The sequence below is a fragment of the Canis lupus genome, chromosome 22 (assembly GCF_003254725.2).
Source record: "Canis lupus dingo isolate Sandy chromosome 22, ASM325472v2, whole genome shotgun sequence".
Lineage (NCBI taxonomy): Eukaryota > Metazoa > Chordata > Mammalia > Carnivora > Canidae > Canis > Canis lupus.
In genome coordinates, this window is record NC_064264.1 from 21,371,941 (window position 1) to 21,389,580 (window position 17,640).

The 17,640-nt window shown below is 34.8% G+C and overlaps 1 protein-coding gene and 1 long non-coding RNA gene across 2 annotated transcripts in view; one reads left to right on the top strand and one right to left on the bottom strand.

Moving 5' to 3' along the window:
- Positions 1-9,342, top strand: part of LOC125753302 (uncharacterized) — a 55,953-nt gene extending 46,611 nt beyond the window's left edge. Inside the window, exon 3 of the long non-coding RNA XR_007404808.1 lies at positions 9,147-9,342. This is a non-coding gene — a long non-coding RNA (uncharacterized LOC125753302). The remainder of the gene's footprint in view (positions 1-9,146) is intronic.
- The window catches only part of PCDH9 (protocadherin 9), an 887,338-nt gene that overhangs the window by 72,648 nt on the left and 797,050 nt on the right, over positions 1-17,640 (bottom strand).

Below are 17,640 nucleotides of genomic sequence, written 5' to 3' on the forward strand. Positions count from 1 at the left end.
ATGGGGACACTGTAAGTACTTTGCCCCAAAGCACACAAGTAGTAAATGGCTGGTGAGTTTCTAGTCAATTCTCTCTAGCACCTGTGCACAGGCATTTTTCTATACCACCATTTGACCGAACTTCCACTTCTCAAAATGCACTCACGTGGGTTTGCCAGAAAGATCACAGCCTCTATGGCATTTCATCTTCTAAATCTGAACCGTCTCTAACTGGAGGGCATATGTCTATAAAACAGAGTACATTCCTTTGGTGAACAACAAAATATATTTCTTCCATGATAACAGACAGGTCAGAGTAGTTTAGAGCTGAAAGAATGCTCAGAGATCACCACAGCTAATAATCTCATCGAGGACAATTAGACCCGGAGAAAGGAAGGAATGTTCAAGTGCACTCAACCAGTTGATGATATTCTTCCCATATATTATGCCACTGCTTCACAAAACACTGCCAATTTCAGGCAAACAGATTTAAGTTGCTAAGTATTACTTATCAATATTCTAAAGCCATTCAGGGATTAATAGAGTACTGTCTGATATGTGATTAACTCCATTAAAAACACTGAACTTGTTACTAAAAGATAACAGAAATTTCATTGCCAATGGCATAGTTACTTTATCAAAAGTTGTCAGTATTTGCCAGATGGAGTTAGGCTACTTTTTCGGTAATTGCATGTTATGACTCAGGTGCCTACTAATAAGCAATATCCTTTCTGAACTCGATCACCAAAATTCTTGGAAGTAACTCTATACTATTCCCTGTAATCACTAAAAGCTGGATTTGCCTAGCAACACCGGCACTTGTGCGTTCCCACCCTTGCAATGAAACAGCTGTTTTCCTATTATCATTGCTCCCTATTAGTTTTATCCTCTTTGTATTAGTACCTAATACTAAGCTGTGGCTTTGTTTTAGTCTATATGACAGGAAAAAATAGGCAGTATATTTGCCCTTTCATTCTCTTTCATTACAGGGAACACCTATTTTCATACAATTATAATATGAAACATCAGGACAAGTAATAGAACTGGGCTTCTTCAACACTTCGTGTGACTTACAGGACTTTAAATGTTCATCTTGCATTGTTCCTTACAGACTTGTAAGTGAATATAGCCATGCTAGAGAACACTTATTAGCCTGCAATGTAATATTAAGAAAATGCAGGTAATAAATTGAGAATAGCTGGTAAGAGTGGAGCTATTACTTACTATGATATATGATTTGATTAACTGTAGTATGTTAGCACTTAAAATCATTATTTCTAGACCCAGAAATACACCTCACCACCACTACCACTAAATACTATTTGAATATCCCATGGAATAAATTGAGTCTTCTTTAGCGTCAAAGTCCTGCATGAGATATTTGAAAAAAAACAACAAAAAAACCCCCCACAAAAGCAACCGTGATCACTTCTATTTTGTGAGTGCCGGGCATCTAATGAGAAACAAATGTTCAATTTACACACTACCAAAAAACAAAGTGAGTACATCCTCATAACTGACTTCCCATGGAGTTAGACTGCTTAAAATTTCCTAAAGATTAGAATCACACATGCACAAATGCAGGAAAAAAAGAGAAAATCAATACCTTTAAATTTACCATCGCCTAAAATAGAAAAAAATAAAATATGGTTGAATCAGAGAACCTAGCACATTAGCCTATATTCTAATACAGTAGAGGACTTTAGCCAACTCACCTGTTAAAGGACCTCTGTTGTCTCAAAACTAATGATGGGAGATCCCTCATGCACTGGCTACTCTGGTTCACAGGCTTCTGTATTTTACCTCGCACCCACTGGGCTGCCTGCTTTCCAAAAGTTACTGTGGATTGTTCTCAGATTTTATCTTAATATTTTATTTTTTAATAATCTTTTTTTAAAGATTTATTTATGATAGACATAGAGAGAGAGAGAGAGAGAGAGAGAGAGGCAGAGACACAGGAGTAGGGAGAAGCAGACTCCATGCCAGGAGCCCGACGTGGGACTCAATCCCGGGACTCCAGGTTGGTGCCCTGGGCCAAAGGCAGGTGCTAAACCGCTGAGCCACCCAGGGATCCCTGTTTTTAATAATCTAATTTAATTAACATGGTCTTTTTAACTGCACTCTTTTTTTATCAATATGTAAGCTTAATTAAATATTTTATGTATCATTACAATTTAAGTGTCAAATGGTATTTTTTGGTCATGAAAACTATGGTGATCTCTCTTGAAAGGCAAAATGAAAAAGTTATCCAAACAAAATCAAAACAAAGTTCTGAATTATATATGGGTAAAATGTGTGAAAGGTGGGAGGGAAATGTCATAAACATCTAGAAATGTTCTATATCAAAAGTCTTTCTTTTCTTTCTTTTTTTTTAAGATTTATTTATTTATTTCAGAGAGAGCATATGTGAGTGGGGGTGGGGAGATGGAGAGAGAATCTCCAGCATACTCCACACCAAGCGCTAATCTTGACGTGGGCTCAATCCCAGGACCTGGAGATCATGACCTGAACTGAAACCAAGAGTTGGTTGCTTAACTGACTGAGCCACCCAGGTGCCCCTCTTTACTTGTATTTTAAATTTTAGAGAATTTTGTACTTAAATATTATAAAAATGGATGAATTATACTATGAGTTAAAAAAAAACACAGTGACAAGCTCCTGAAGGAGACTAACCAAAATATAGCCCTGGCCATAAAAATGGTTATACAATTATAGGTTTTAAATCAAAATGTTTTTGTTATTCCTACTTTCATTAACTCATTTAAATAATCAACAAACTACCTAGGCCAATAGCATAAGTATCATATATATATATGATATATATATATATATATATATATAATTATGAAAAGTAGAAAAATAATTTTAAAAAATAGTTGTGCTGAAAACAATACTAGCAAACAGTTTAATCAGCAAGGCATATACATAGTTTAATATATAAGTTAACCAATTGGTTGTCCACTGATGCATCCCAGAGTTGGCTATATCATGCATCCCAAGATATAAATTATTTTAAAGGAATAAGCAAGAAAATATCTTTCCCAAGAGTAAAGTAGGATAATGAGCACTTGTAGGAACAAATAAATGTGCTAAGAAATATTTTGAGGGGCAGCCCGGGTGGCTCAGCGGTTTAGCGCCTCCTTTGGCCCAGGGTGTGGTCCTGGAGACCCGGGACCAAGTCCCATGTCAGGCTCCCTGCATGGAGCCTGCTTCTCCCTCTGCCTGTGTCTTTGCCGTTCTCACTCTCTCTCTCTCTTTCTCTCTGTGTCTCTAATGAATAAATAAATAAAATCTTTTTTTTTTTTAAAGAAATACTTTGAAAGGCTGATAAAATTATATGTCCCTTTTTCTTAAAATCTGACTGCAATTTAGAGAGAACTGAGAAGATACTTACTATCTCTCTTTTCATATCTATATCCCTATCTTTCCTTCATCTTACCTTTTCTGCCCAATATTCTTCCTTTCTCTTCCCAATGTTCCTTTCTGTCACTAGGTCTACAGTTAGGTGTAATTACTATCACAAATGAGGTTTTTAAAGTCAATATTTCAGCAATAGCTCCAAGTGTGTCACAAGCTGATCTTAAGGATACAATTCTGTTCGTCAGTATAATAGATTAAAATCTATTTAGAAAACATTTTTCGAAGAAATTTAAATTGTGGAGAAAAAAGAAACATTCATTCAAAGAGAGACTCTAGGTTACATTTTCTTTTCCTCTTTAAAGGATTGATTATACAAATAACTTTGCTAAAAAACCCCAAGGATGAAGAGAAGTACAAACTGTGTGGCTAAATGAAAATAGATCTAATCACATAAACTGTGCCGGAATTATTTTCGTTCAACATTTCAAAGACGTAAGATTTTTTTTTTTTATATCACTTTGCCTGAGCTCTGGTTTTTGTGAGAAGTAATCCATCCTGAGTTCATTTTACAGTTACTAAAACCATACATTTTCACACTGACTCCATCAAAAAGTGTCATTAAGCCAGGGGTTTGGGGGGCACATTTTTTCAAAGCTAAATGAGAAACCTGAAAATAATAGGAGGCTCTGTTCTTAAGGGCCACACTAAAGAATCTGAATCGAACTACCTTTTGCTATACAAGGGATGTGTGCTTTTTATATAGAACTGCTTTTATATGCTCCAGGAACAAAATGGGCATATGAACATTACTTCTATGTATATACAGAAAGTAAGTGAGAATGGTCACAGCTTTAGGCTTCTAAACAGACACAGTAAAAAACCTAAATTTCGGTATTACATTTATTAAATAAAAAATAGTATAAAATAAAACTGGATTTTCAATAGAATATTAAGTAAATGCCGTGTATTTCTAATGTGATCACTGAATGCAATTACAGTATGACATTAAAACCTAATTCATTTTGAATTCCATGCTATCCAAAAGACAAAAATATCAAAATGCACAGGATTCCCCTAAAGCACCATATTTGACAAGTGTAATATTATAGTTCTGTCTTTCACAGATAAGTCAAAACATATCCGCTACCACCTATCCTACCCCCAAGCACAGTATCCACTTCAAAGCTGTGGGTTTTCATTTCTTCAACTAGACTTGAGACCTCTTGAGGTTAAGAAACGTATTTTATATCCTTCTTTTCGTCATTGTTCCAAAATATGTATTCATTCACTATTAATGAAAAAAATCTAAGGAGACTACTGTTTTGGTAGCTCTTAGAACTTGCTATAACTTCTTATTTCCTAGGGGTGGTAGAAGGGGAGGAGGGCGGGGGGTGGGAGTGAATGGGTGACGGGCACTGGGGGTTATTCTGTATGTTAGTAAATTGAACACCAATAAAAAATAAATTAAAAAAAAAGAAAAAAAAAACTTATTTCCTAACCAGTTGAATGTTTACACATAAGAGGACGGGACTTAGGCTTTATGCTCTCATAAAGGCTACTATGTACCATTAGGCATTTTAGTGGCCTTAAGATAAAAAGATTTTTAGGTCATTCAGTTCTGTGAACCCGCAGTTTGCTGCTGAATTAGGAAGATGACAAAAGTTCACCAAGCAAGTCACCTTCAAGCTGTCAATAGATGGCCTTTGCCTCTCACGGGAAACCATGCAGAAACAGACACTTGGAATTTTTTCACTGTATAGGCAATCCCTACCTAATTGTTTTGCAGCAAGGATCCCAACAATCTGTACAGCAGATGTGACTACCTCACTTAACACTATCATAGGAAGAAATTAAGGGCAGAAGAGTCATATGCTAATAGTAAAGATGCACAGAGAAACTGCTGCACGAGCACAGATAACACACCTCTCTCTGGCCATCTGTCCTGCCATGTGTGCTGCACATCACAAGAGGGTGTGAGGAGAGTGGACAGCTGAGCACAACTTACAGAGAAGTTTCTCAGGGTGGCGAAGGATGGCTTCCTAAAGCACGGTGACACTAGAGCATAAGAGTTTTTATTAACATGGCAAGGAATGTGCTACTGGTGTTACTTCAAGGACTCAGACCCAAGGCTTTAAGCATTACATATTTTTAAAAAATTATTTGAGAGAGAGAGAGAATGAGCACGAGCAGGGGAAGTGGCAGGAAGAGTGAGAGGGAGAAGCAGACTCCCTCCTGAGCAGGGAGCCCCATACGGGGCTTGATCCCAGGACCCTGATCATGACCTGAGCTGAAGGCAGATACCTAACTGACTGAGCCATCCAGGCACCCCGAACATTACGTATTTTTAAAAAATTAATTAGTGTCATGTTATCCTTTTCTCTTCATCACTGCATTCTGATCTTCTTTTCTTGAGTGGCAGGGAAAGATGCACAGCCAGAGCTGTGATGCAGGAATTGCACATGGCAATTTTCTCCTGTATGACACCCCTATGGATGATATAAAGGTTCAGAGGGACTGCTGCAGGGTATCATGGACCAAATTAATGTCAATGAAGTTCCAAACCCAAGAAGTATGGTATCTATACCTCTGGATTACCCTGGTATTAGTGTTGACATCAGGTCAGAACTCAGCATAATATTTTAGCACAGTGCAGCTATTAGATAAACTAATCTTCACTTTCAAAACCTAAGTGTAGAAGAGAAATTGTGCTCCTGGAACACATAGCTGGATGAATAAATCTTTGTTGAATGATTACAATAATATCTTCTCATTCGTGTACATTTGGTGGCACGCATAGGCAGGCTTAGGGTGGGTGACAGGCGTGACTGGGGTGCACTGCCATAGTTCTTGGTGAACTGAGATTCTTGCCTGGGGCTGAAGGGGCTGTGTATTAGTATAGGGAACAAACTTTGCTGTGTGCCCTGGTAACCTTGCTGAAGAAGAGGAGGAAGAGAAGGAGGAGGAATAAGAAAAAGAAGAGGACAAGGGAAAGGAGAAAGGAGGAGAAGAAGAAAAAAAGGGGGAAGAAAAGGAAAAGCAGGAGAGGAAAACCTACAAGGAAAAATGGAACTCAAATTGTGCATTATATTTGTGCATGCATGTATAGAGCTGCTGAAGGCAATGCGCTTTCTTTCCTTTCTTTCTTTCCTTTTAAAGAAATAACTGGCTATTTGATAAGGGGCTCAGAATGGCCTGTGCCTTAAAAACTGAACAAAACACAAAGATTAGGTTATTGTTTCCCAGGTAGAGAAAAAAAAGATCAGTGGAGAGGGATTACACTTAGAATATATATGGTCCTAGTGAAGTTAAAAGTCATCCAAACACACAGTTGAGATCAAGGATTTATTTATATGGAGCATAGAGGAAAAAGTACTAAATTCTTTAGAAATTGGCTCTTTAGTCACAAACAATTTAAATGAAGCTATAAAGATTTTAATCCTGAGGAATACATTGGAGTTCATGAATTAATGGTCCTATATGATACAGCTTCCTAATACTGAAATCATAAGAGTCACACTCGATAAAATGATAGCTCTATCTTTGGAAGTTCAAGACAAAACCTTCAAAACTCTTCTCCATTCCAATATCCTCTGAAGATATTTCATATTACTTTCCTATTTCAGGGATTTCATTAAACCATGCACTGAAACAACTGTAAGCAAGCTCAGAAACTTGGGAAGTGATAAGACATAAGCAATACAAACCTCCATAGCGAATTGACATTGTAATAAGTACAGTAGATGACACATATTACTGGGGAGAAAAAGATAGTGAAGGGATTGTGGTTATTTTAAGGGAGAAAATCACATTTTCCTCCATGGTCTATAAAACATGATATTATCTGTTTTCTTTTTTTGGGACCCAGAAGTGTAACTCTGATTCAAGTTGAAGAAAAAATATTCATGGCAACCATCGGTATGAGAAACACAATGAAGGGTTTCTAACAGTGTACACAGTGCTTACAACACTATATACATGTAAAAAAAAAGCCATTTTATTTCTTTGAAGAATGAAATTTGAAACTATATTTTTAAAATAGCAGTTAAAATATTTCTCCTTCCAAAGACCATTACCTTGGCAATAGCCTCTCTCTTAGGGATAGTGTTTTCATTCCTTAACTCAGGTCTTTCACTTTCTATTTTTCAGGAGACAAACTTACATCTCATAATTTATAAAGGATTAGAATTCATTATGGGAATTTATAAAGGATTAGAATTCATTTGGGAAATTCATTATGGGAAGAGCTTTGGCATGCGACAGTAAAGAAAACATACAGGAAAAGTGTTTGGAGCACCTATTTCTTTGTTTTACAGTGACAAAATATTTGATTAAAGTATTATAAGAGAAACAATAAGAGGAAACTTGGGCATATAAAAATTATATATATATGAGGTAATTTTTAAGTGAGTTAAAAATAACTGAAGATGATTTTCCTCTTGCCAGAATTTGTAAGTCTTAGTACCAAATTAAAGTTTTTATGATTTGGGATGCCTGGGTGGCTCAGTGGTTGACCATTTGCCTTCGGCTCAGGTCGTGATCCTGGGGTCCTGGGATCGAGTCCCGCATCGGGCTACCCTCATGGAGCCGGCTTCTCCCTATGCCTATGTCTCTGCCTCTCTCTGTGTCTCTCATAAATAAATAAATAAATAAATAAATAAATAAATAAATAAATAATAAAATCTTTAAAAAAAATAAGTTTTTATGATCTAAAGCAGTTTTCTCTGAAAAAAAAAAAAACAAACATCAAGAAAGTCCTAAATCAGAAATATTGGCTAAAAGTTCTTCAAAGACCACCTTAGGGAAGATTAACAGAAACAATCAATGAAGCTACTACATTCTAAGGCAGAAGTAAAGGAGTTAAAATTTTAACCTAGATCTGGTCATGTGACTTTAATATGAAAAAATCTCTTGTATTCTTTCATTTCTCCTTGAAAAATAATTTGAACTATACAAACCTCCCTGTAAGCATGTTATCTATTAGTAGTTTTAAAACTTTCAAACTCTTATCCAGACTCTACTTTAGAACTGCAGTAAATTAGACAGGAGTTTTTAAGTTGTCTCTAAATGGCTATAATTAAACCCTCACTTAGAGCTTTGCCATCTACACCAAGGGCAAATTCAATGTGATAAGGGGTGCATAAGAGCTGAATTATTAAAAGGAAAAAAGGGAAAAAGAAAGAAAATCTGTGACTTGGCATCGATGGCTGTGTAAAGAGTGCAGGTTAGGCGCTCCAATAATTTATTCTAAAAAGAAGCTATATGAAGATCAGAAAGGGTAGGTGAATAGAGGAAAAATATTACAACCTTTCTTTTAAAGCTATGCTTAAAAATGAACTCTTACCCGGGAAATCTACTAATTGTTAAACTTTTCATCTTCTAAATACACTGTGAAAACAAATGTATTTCTTTAAAATGACCCTAATTCAAATTCAAGGGTATTGACAGGCCAAATTCTTTGAAGTGAATCTAATTAGCAAGAATAGGCTACCTAGCCCATGGGCAAGGAAAGCTATCTGATGAGATCCAGAAATGGGTTTGATATTAATGTCAAGAATGTCAGAATTGGTGGCTACAGACACAATACAATTGCTAAGTTGAGTGAAAAACACAAAACAACCCCCCTCCAAAAAAAACTCAGAAAGCTGTACCCTTTGAGACGACTGCTCTTTCTCTAGCTCCTAAAATGCTTAAAATACAAGCAAACACCTGACGTTTCTGCTGTTTCAATTATGACAGTGTTACAATAATTTCTTGTGAATTTACTTGGTCATTTAATCAACTGCTTTTTGTTTGTTTGTTTGTTTTAGGAAGATAGCTGTCTAGAGAAAACCTGAACACTTATGAAAAGCTGCTGTCCAAGGATGGGAGTTGTGATTTTGCTAACCCTAAGAGACAGTCTGCAACTATGATACAAGGGTAATAAAATATCTTTAATTATTTCCTATATGAAGGAAAATGCACCTTATCTTTACAAAGCATAATATTGTTCACATTAAATGCTATCAGGCAAAAAAATAAAACAAATGTTATCAGGCATTAATTTCTGCTGATCAACGAGGCTGTCACAAAAGAAAGGTTACAATATGAGCCTTTATCTGATGAGGCCAAGTAGACTCAAAGAACACAAAAGAGGGGTCTGTTTCTGTATCAGTACTTCATCACAATATACACATAAGGATCTTTTGACTCTTCGTTCATTGCTTTGCATCCACACTCACAAGGGTGGTTAAAAACACTGTATCCCACTGCCTCCCTTCTAAAAAAATGTGAGTTCTTGGTGTTCATGTTTCATTTGAAATGCTCAGGAATACCGTATCTCTTCAGGGGAAAATGCACTGCTATTGTCAAGGATGGTGCACATCAAAGTCAATTTGCTAATCGGTTTTAGTTGTTTTCCAAGAACAATGAATATTACCTAGTTATTCCAGCAGCAATTCTAAGGCAAGCAAGACTGATCAATTGGCATCCAGATTTCAGCAAAAATAACAAAAATACAGTGTCATCATGATCTCCCATATGAAGAGGCCCTTGCTTGTGCCACTCTTCCATTTATGACCTAATATTGATTGGTCTTTCACTTTCTGGGAATTTCCAACAACCACTCTTATTTTCCAAACTTTCATTTCCCCCATATGCAACCCTATGTGAAAATCAATACAAATAATGTAAAAAGTTTCTAACTAAAAATAATTGAAACAAAATTTCCTTAGCAAGATGATCTTCTAACAAAGGAGTAATAACAATTCAAAGATATAATATTTCTACTGAAATTTATTTATTTATTATTTATATTATTGTTTATGGGTGATTAGTAACCATTATTAAAATATATTGCTCTCTTTTCTTTAACTATCCTTATGTCTTTCAGGACTTAGATTTCAAACACAGAATCTAAACCAAATCACTTTTTCAGTAAAAAATACCTCTGATCAGAGTATCCATGATAATTTTGACAACACGAAACTTACAGGAATAATTAACATATAAATGAACACTTTTCTACACGTGCACTACAGCTGTACATATTATGAATATTTGATCTTTAGTTTTAACGAATTCATATCTTTACTTTGATTACTAGTTAAGCATCCTGACAAAGTTTGTAAAATCTAATGTTATCTGTGTATATCTGTTGATGCTGCAAAGAGAGTTGAGACATTTTTAAGTAAGAAAACATGAAGAATATTTACACCAGTTTTCAGGAAAGGTAAAAAGTAAATAAAATATAATGTTTTCTCATGCCTAACTCCACCCTGGCCCATCACCTCCTCTCCTGCCCTCAATAACTGTGCTTCAAAACCACTAATCCAACTGTTGACTTGGCATAGGAATGTTCCTTTATCTTATTCCAATCCTACAAATTAACCAGAAGGATCTCAGGTCATCTAAATAAGGTATTAATGATGTCATGGAGGTGATTAATCAGACATAAGATGATATGATCAACAGATTCTCAGAGCTTCTGTCTTCTTTCTCATTATCTTTATTTATAACTTAAATGTATAGCTTATAGTAAATGGTTTTGGATTTTTGGAGGATTTGAACAGGAAGATTATAAGAGGGCAGTCAGCTATCATTGTAATAAGAGTTAAGTGGGTTCAGTTACATTTTAATTCAAACAGTGGTTTCAGATATTACCCATCTGGTAGGGTTTAATAGAAAAAAATTCACTTCAGAACTCTGGGGAATAATATGTCAATCTTGAGAGAAAGCATGAGATGTGAAAGTCTTTGGTGGACAGGCACTTAAATGTGTTTAATGTAGCAAATGAAAGACTGTTACAACTGTATTTTCTATTTTGTTCTAAGAAACATGTCTGACAAGGAAAGAGAAGAAAAGGTATCTTTAACTAGAGTCAAAAATGTTGGTAATAAATCAGTTTAATGGCCCATAAGATTCTTCTCTTATATGTATACAAATTATATATATTTTGCAACAATGCTGCACATTACTCCAAAACAGAGGTGTATCTGCCCTGTTCAAGGAATAATACTACACCATTATACATGTTTCTCATAATATTATTAACTTACTACTATTTTATGAAAATGACATTAAATCTTCCTTCTCAATAGAAAAATTTTTGAAATGTATTCCCTTCTCCACTACCAAAGTTTGGTTTTTTGTCTTCGTTTTTTGAAAGTCAGATACTGTATCTTTAACCTCTTTGTATTCCTGATACACTCCATCCCCTGAAGCCCCTGAAGCCCCTGATGTACATACCATGATTATCCCTCAGCTTTGGGGGTGAAATGATGTATTTTTAGTTGGATAAATGGTTTATCTACCAAAGAATAAAGGAAGTACTTACCAAATGTAACTTGAAGCATTATGATTTATTTCATTGTACTCACATAGCAAGCCTTACTAATAGCAGTAAGATTATTTTTAATTATTTATTGGTCAGTTTAATCTGTTATAAATTAATTAGACTATAGCCTCTACCTTGCAAATGAGTTCCAGAAATCATGGTGTCATAGAAATATGCTAGTAGTGATTGACAGAAATGGAAATCTACTTAATTCTGAATTAATGACAAATTTGAATAGTTTCCGACACTAGCATGCACGTGTTACATGGCAACATGATCTATTAATATTAACATTAATTTATTGAGACCAAAACACCAGACAGAGAGATCTGTCAAATAGGTCAAGTTATTAAACTATATCACTGAACATCAGCTTTGCTACACAATGTCACAGTTTCTCTGTTCTTTAACTGATACAGTAATGGTAAGAAAGTTATATTTGCATTTTTAATAATTTCTGAATGTTTTACTTTCTACAAGAAAATCATAACTTGTCAATTTAATGGTCCCCTGAGACACAAAAATCAACTCTGTAATTAATATACAGTATTGAAATTACCATTTATCATTCTGCACCCCAAAGATAACACATTATTTTGGAGAAATGGTCTCATGGATAGACTCCTTTTAAAAAACAGACAAATAAACAAGCAGAAACTCCTCAGAAACAAAGCATTATTTTACCTTTTTTTTTTTTTTCTTTTCCTCCTGGCTGTACACTATTACCAATTATAAGACTTTCTTCTCCAGCCAACCAATTAAGCAATGAAAGTCCCCACCTTTTGATTGATTTCTACTCATCCTTCAAATGTATCTCAAAAGTTATTTCTAGTGTGAAATTTCCCATAAAATTACAAAGAGCTTGCTGCTTCCTCCTCTGAGCTCCCTGGATAGGTTTACTGACAAAACCTCCTTTTCTGCAATTATTACTCTCTGCAATTTTCACTGGAAGTTTCTCAAATGCAGCCTTCAGCTCCATTTATGTCTGTCTCCAGAGCCTACTATGTGTGTGGTGCATGGCTGTACCAATCTTTTGATGAATACATAATTAAATGAATTAAAAAGAGAAAAATAGGGTTCTTTCCCCTAAGCTAGTATTGGTCAGTTTTTAAAAGTCAGTTTGCTATTATCTAGATACCAGTCAAATCCCCTGGAATAGGTATCTAAGGAGAAGGTGATGATTGTAAACATATTTTCAAAGAGCCTTCTATCAGAGAATATCATTAATTTATAGTGTCTCAATTTTTATCCATGACCACTCAATGTAAAGATATATTCCCTTTAAATGATTGTGCATGCCAACAGAATGAACTCTTCTAGACTAAAAGGAATGGTAGATATATCATTTATATTTATGAAACTATAAGATGTATGACTATATTTACACTCATAAGAATTATACTCCCTACTCACTGGAAATGGAATTAGTCTATGCTGAATAATGATTTCACCTTCAGCAAACTGATTTTAGCTTTTTCATTAATGGATTGATATAGATTTCACAGGGGCTGTTACCAAGGTTCAAAGATAGTCAATGTGTTATTTATGATCTTATCAAGTTTTTTTCCTTCTATTCTCCACTACAATCACTTTATAGGATTCTCGGTCATGTTTAATTGGTCATATGTGAAGGTTTTGAAGATTTGAAGGCTTTATTGTTTACTGGGAAATTTACATCGCTGTGAGCCATTTTTTTTAGGAATTAAAAGAAAAACGTTCATGCCTTTTATCCAAGTCCTGCGATTTACTATTTACAAAAATAAATTTAAAATAATTTTAATGTTCACTGTCATCTGTGGGCAGAAAATTGCATTTTATATGATACTGTTATTGATACTATTGAATATCACAAACACTTGTTTCAAAATCCTGCTAACCAATAGATATTTTCACAAGCATGTGATCATGCAAGTGTCTTGGAAAAAAACAGCCAATCTTCATAAAAATGTAATGAGGCAGCTTCTCAGAGAGTAAAGCCTACATGTACATTCAGGTCCTATTTCTAAGAAACAAAATTAGTAACAACCGATATAACTATGTGAATTAGACTTATTTTATTATGTTTTATGCTATTCTGAAGTAGATTGCAATGCTCAATATTCCTTTAAATTGTGTGTTCAGTCTCATTTTGTCTGTCCCTGTGTTTTCATCATGTTTCTTCAGACTCTTACAACATGAATTTGTAAAGTAATTATAGTAACAGAAAATCATGCAAGAAGGAAACTCTCAGCCCAGGTGGATCAGCGGTTTAGCACTCCCTTCGGCCCAGGGCGTGATCCTTGAGACCCGGGATCGAGTCCCACGTCGGGCTCCCTGCATGGAGCCTGCTTCTCCCTCTGTCTGTGTCTCTGCCTCTCTCTCTCTCTCTCTGTCTCTCATGAATAAATAAATAAATAAATAAATAAATAAATAAATAAATAAATCTTTAAAAAAAATAAGGAAACTCTCCTTAGTTCATGAATAAAATCATTGGGTTAAGAAGTTAACCACTTCAAATTTTAGCATCTAACCTTTATCTGTATAATGTGTTTTCGGGTACCACATCCCCAGGCTCATTTACCATCTTCTCTCCCCAACATTTAGCTTCCTCCCATCTCAAACTCTGTCTCAAAATGGTTTAATCCAATGTGAAAGATCGTTAAAGGAATGCGACCTTTTTCTTTATATTGGATGCACACACGAATTGGTTCATGACAAATGATTTCTAAAAACACAAGAACCAATATGTTCCGCCATTACACATAAATCAAGCTCTGAGTCAAAGATTAAGGATGACCATTCGAACTTACAACAGTTCTCAAAAAATTGTTTAATTTTCTAGGACCTTCAAAGATAGGATTTGTACCAAATGGCTTTGAGATTTAAACATAAATTCTAATGGTAGTTAGAGTGGTAATTTAAGCATAAATTCATTTCAAGATCATCTCTCCCTATCTATGCAAACAGTGTCCAAAAGAGTAAAAGCTTGATGTTTGTCTGGGCTCTCAGGTGGCTCAAAGTTAGCTGGTAAAGAGATTTCAAATCCCTTGAATGGTTAAAGGGGGCTAAGTGTAGTATCAGATAAGCAGAGCCATATTGATTTGCTTTTGCCTCTTAGAAGCTAATCTTCCAGTTTCATGCAGATTCAAAAATGTAGTCAATGACTTTAGTCATGATTGTTCTTGCCAGATAGTGATCTTTACCTCAACTAAACAAAGTTATATTAAAAGGCTTGCATAGCATTTTATACAGACATATATGTCTATTTTAATTAAAATGCTACATCTTAATGTTGTATTTGCTGGAAGAAAATGCTGACATACACACACACAAATATTTTCTTTTCATAGTCATGTATTTTTCATAATCAGAGAGAGAGACACGGAGAGATATAAACAGGGACAAAGAGATAGATAACATCCAGGCATATGGCCACAACTAATAAGATTGTTTAGATAATTTTTCCGTTGAAAAAAGCTTGGTTGATAAACATTGTCTAAAATGCACTTATCTAGGTTTCAAAATGCTGATTCAAAAGAGAATGCATTTCCCCAGTGATACGAGTTAATGCTCTCTCCTCTTAAACTGTGGATAAGTGGCAAACATAGTAGACTAAATCTATGTTTTTGCTGACATGAGAAATCAATTGTGGCCATGGATCTTACAACCCTCCATCTTTTTTTCACTCTGACCCAAAAACATAAGTCACCCCGTGACCTTATGATTAAATCACATCCTCTAGCAGATCTCCCGAGTGAATAATAATTCCTCAGAGAGAACAGCCGGAAACCAAATGGGAGACCTGGTCATTGTCTAAAAATCTGAGCAAGACCATTCCACCCACAACATTGCTTTCTATGCTATGACTTTTATCTTTTATTTTTTTTAATTTTTATTTTTTTTAATTTTTATTTACTTATGATAGGCACACAGTGAGAGAGAGAGGCAGAGACACAGGCAGAGAGAGAAGCAGGCTCCATGCACCGGGAGCCCGACGTGGGATTCGATCCCGAATCTTCAGGATCGCGCCCTGGGCCAAAGGCATGCGTCAAACCGCTGCGCCACCCAGGGATCCCTGACTTTTATCTTTTAGATCCCACTGTCACATGCTAGGAAGTGGATGGAATGTATGTGATGAGAAACTGTTATCATGGAGAAATGGGACTAGTGTCCAAGATTATCAAACTTTCACAGCTCCATTTATATTATACCTTGAGCTGCCTTTTCTTTGTTTTTCCTCTCAAAGCTTCTCATACTATGACTTAAAACTAGTATTCATCTCTATTAAGTGGAGAGTAAAGAACACCAGGGTATTTTTCCTAACTCTCTGTCCTTTATCCCAATCCAGCATACTATTATGGGGATAATATCAAATGAGAAAACAACCACAGTTTTTGGTTTGGAGTTCTTTGAGAAAATTAACTCAAATGACATCTTTGTTTTACTTACACAGTCATTGTAAGACAGTGTATAATATGTAAAATTACCAGTATCATCCATTATTTTAACAGTGATCCATAAGTCATTAATTATTTTTTGTCTTATTTAAGTAGAATGCTATAATATAAAATAAACTGTCATCAGTAAAATGTCAAAAAAAAAAATAACATCCAATAACAACCAACAATTTTATGGGCAAGAATTGCTCTACAGTAAGTGATCAGAACCTATTTAAGATTTTAGGTCCTGCATATGTACATTCTGCTGACAAGCCATGCAATTATAAAGATATTCTTCATGTCAATGTCTTGAAAGTTCCTAATGAAAGTTGTACAATGTAAGTAGGAGGCTCTGAATACTGTTAAACTCTACAAATGCTCTGTCTGTTTTATCATTTTCTTCAGTGAACAGGTACATTTTTAAGGCACCCAAGTGTCAACAAGTGTATCTAATAGAGCCTTGAGCTTCAGTGATTTCATAAAAGAGGAACTTGCCAATGAATTTAGGAAACTCACATTATATATTCAGGTTAGATTCACAAATTCAATGTTGCATGGCAAGAAGTCTATGCTCATTTCTTGGTATCATGAATTGCAATTTTTCCCCCAATTCAGAGAACCAAACCTAAACCTTCATAAATGAATGAACAACTTAAAAGTAGCTCATACTGTAGGAGTCTTAGAGAAGGAATTTATCATGTATTCAGTTTAAAGCGTTCAGTTTATGACAGCAATGAAAACGATCTACATCCAATCTATCCTGATATGGAATCAAGTTGCTCAAAATAAATCTGATGTACAATTCACAGTAAAAATACACCTAAACTCTTTATATATACATACATATATACACACACATACACTCACACACATATAAACATATTTTTTTCTTTTTACTTTACATGATAATTTCTGTTAGAAGAAAACAATATATTAAGTGACACACTTGCAACCTTCTCAAAACCTACTGCTATATAAAACTAGGAATTAGAGACAAATTTTGAATCATTGAGAACAGGGAATTTTGCCTTGCTAGTTTGCATAAACTCAGAACTACACGACATATGGTATCAAATATAAATTTGTCAAATGCAAAAACAAATAAATTTGTCACATGGAAAAATTAAGTAAATAAATAAATTTGTCAAATGAAACTGAATTGAGATATTAAGATTAGGAAGTCACTGGAGAAAACATTTATGGTTTTCCAAGGCTAACAAAATTATTTCAGCTAATGATTTGCAGAAATAATTTACTAAGCCAATTAAGACATATATCTATGATAGGAGTACTAAATATATATGTTTTAGCAACAGATGAGAAAGTTACAACACCAAAGAATTATAATTCATGGTAGTTTCAAAAATTACTCAGGTATCCCATCATCTTAAGAATATTTATTAAATTAACTTTGGAAATTTTTATATGGTTGGACATGCAATTCAGGTCAGATATTTTTAATAAGTCCCAAACACATTCTAGCACTAACTAAATGAAAAAGCAAGACATCACGCATTATTAGTAAGAATATCATGCATTGTCTACTCTCACAACAAATCCTTTATTCCGTAA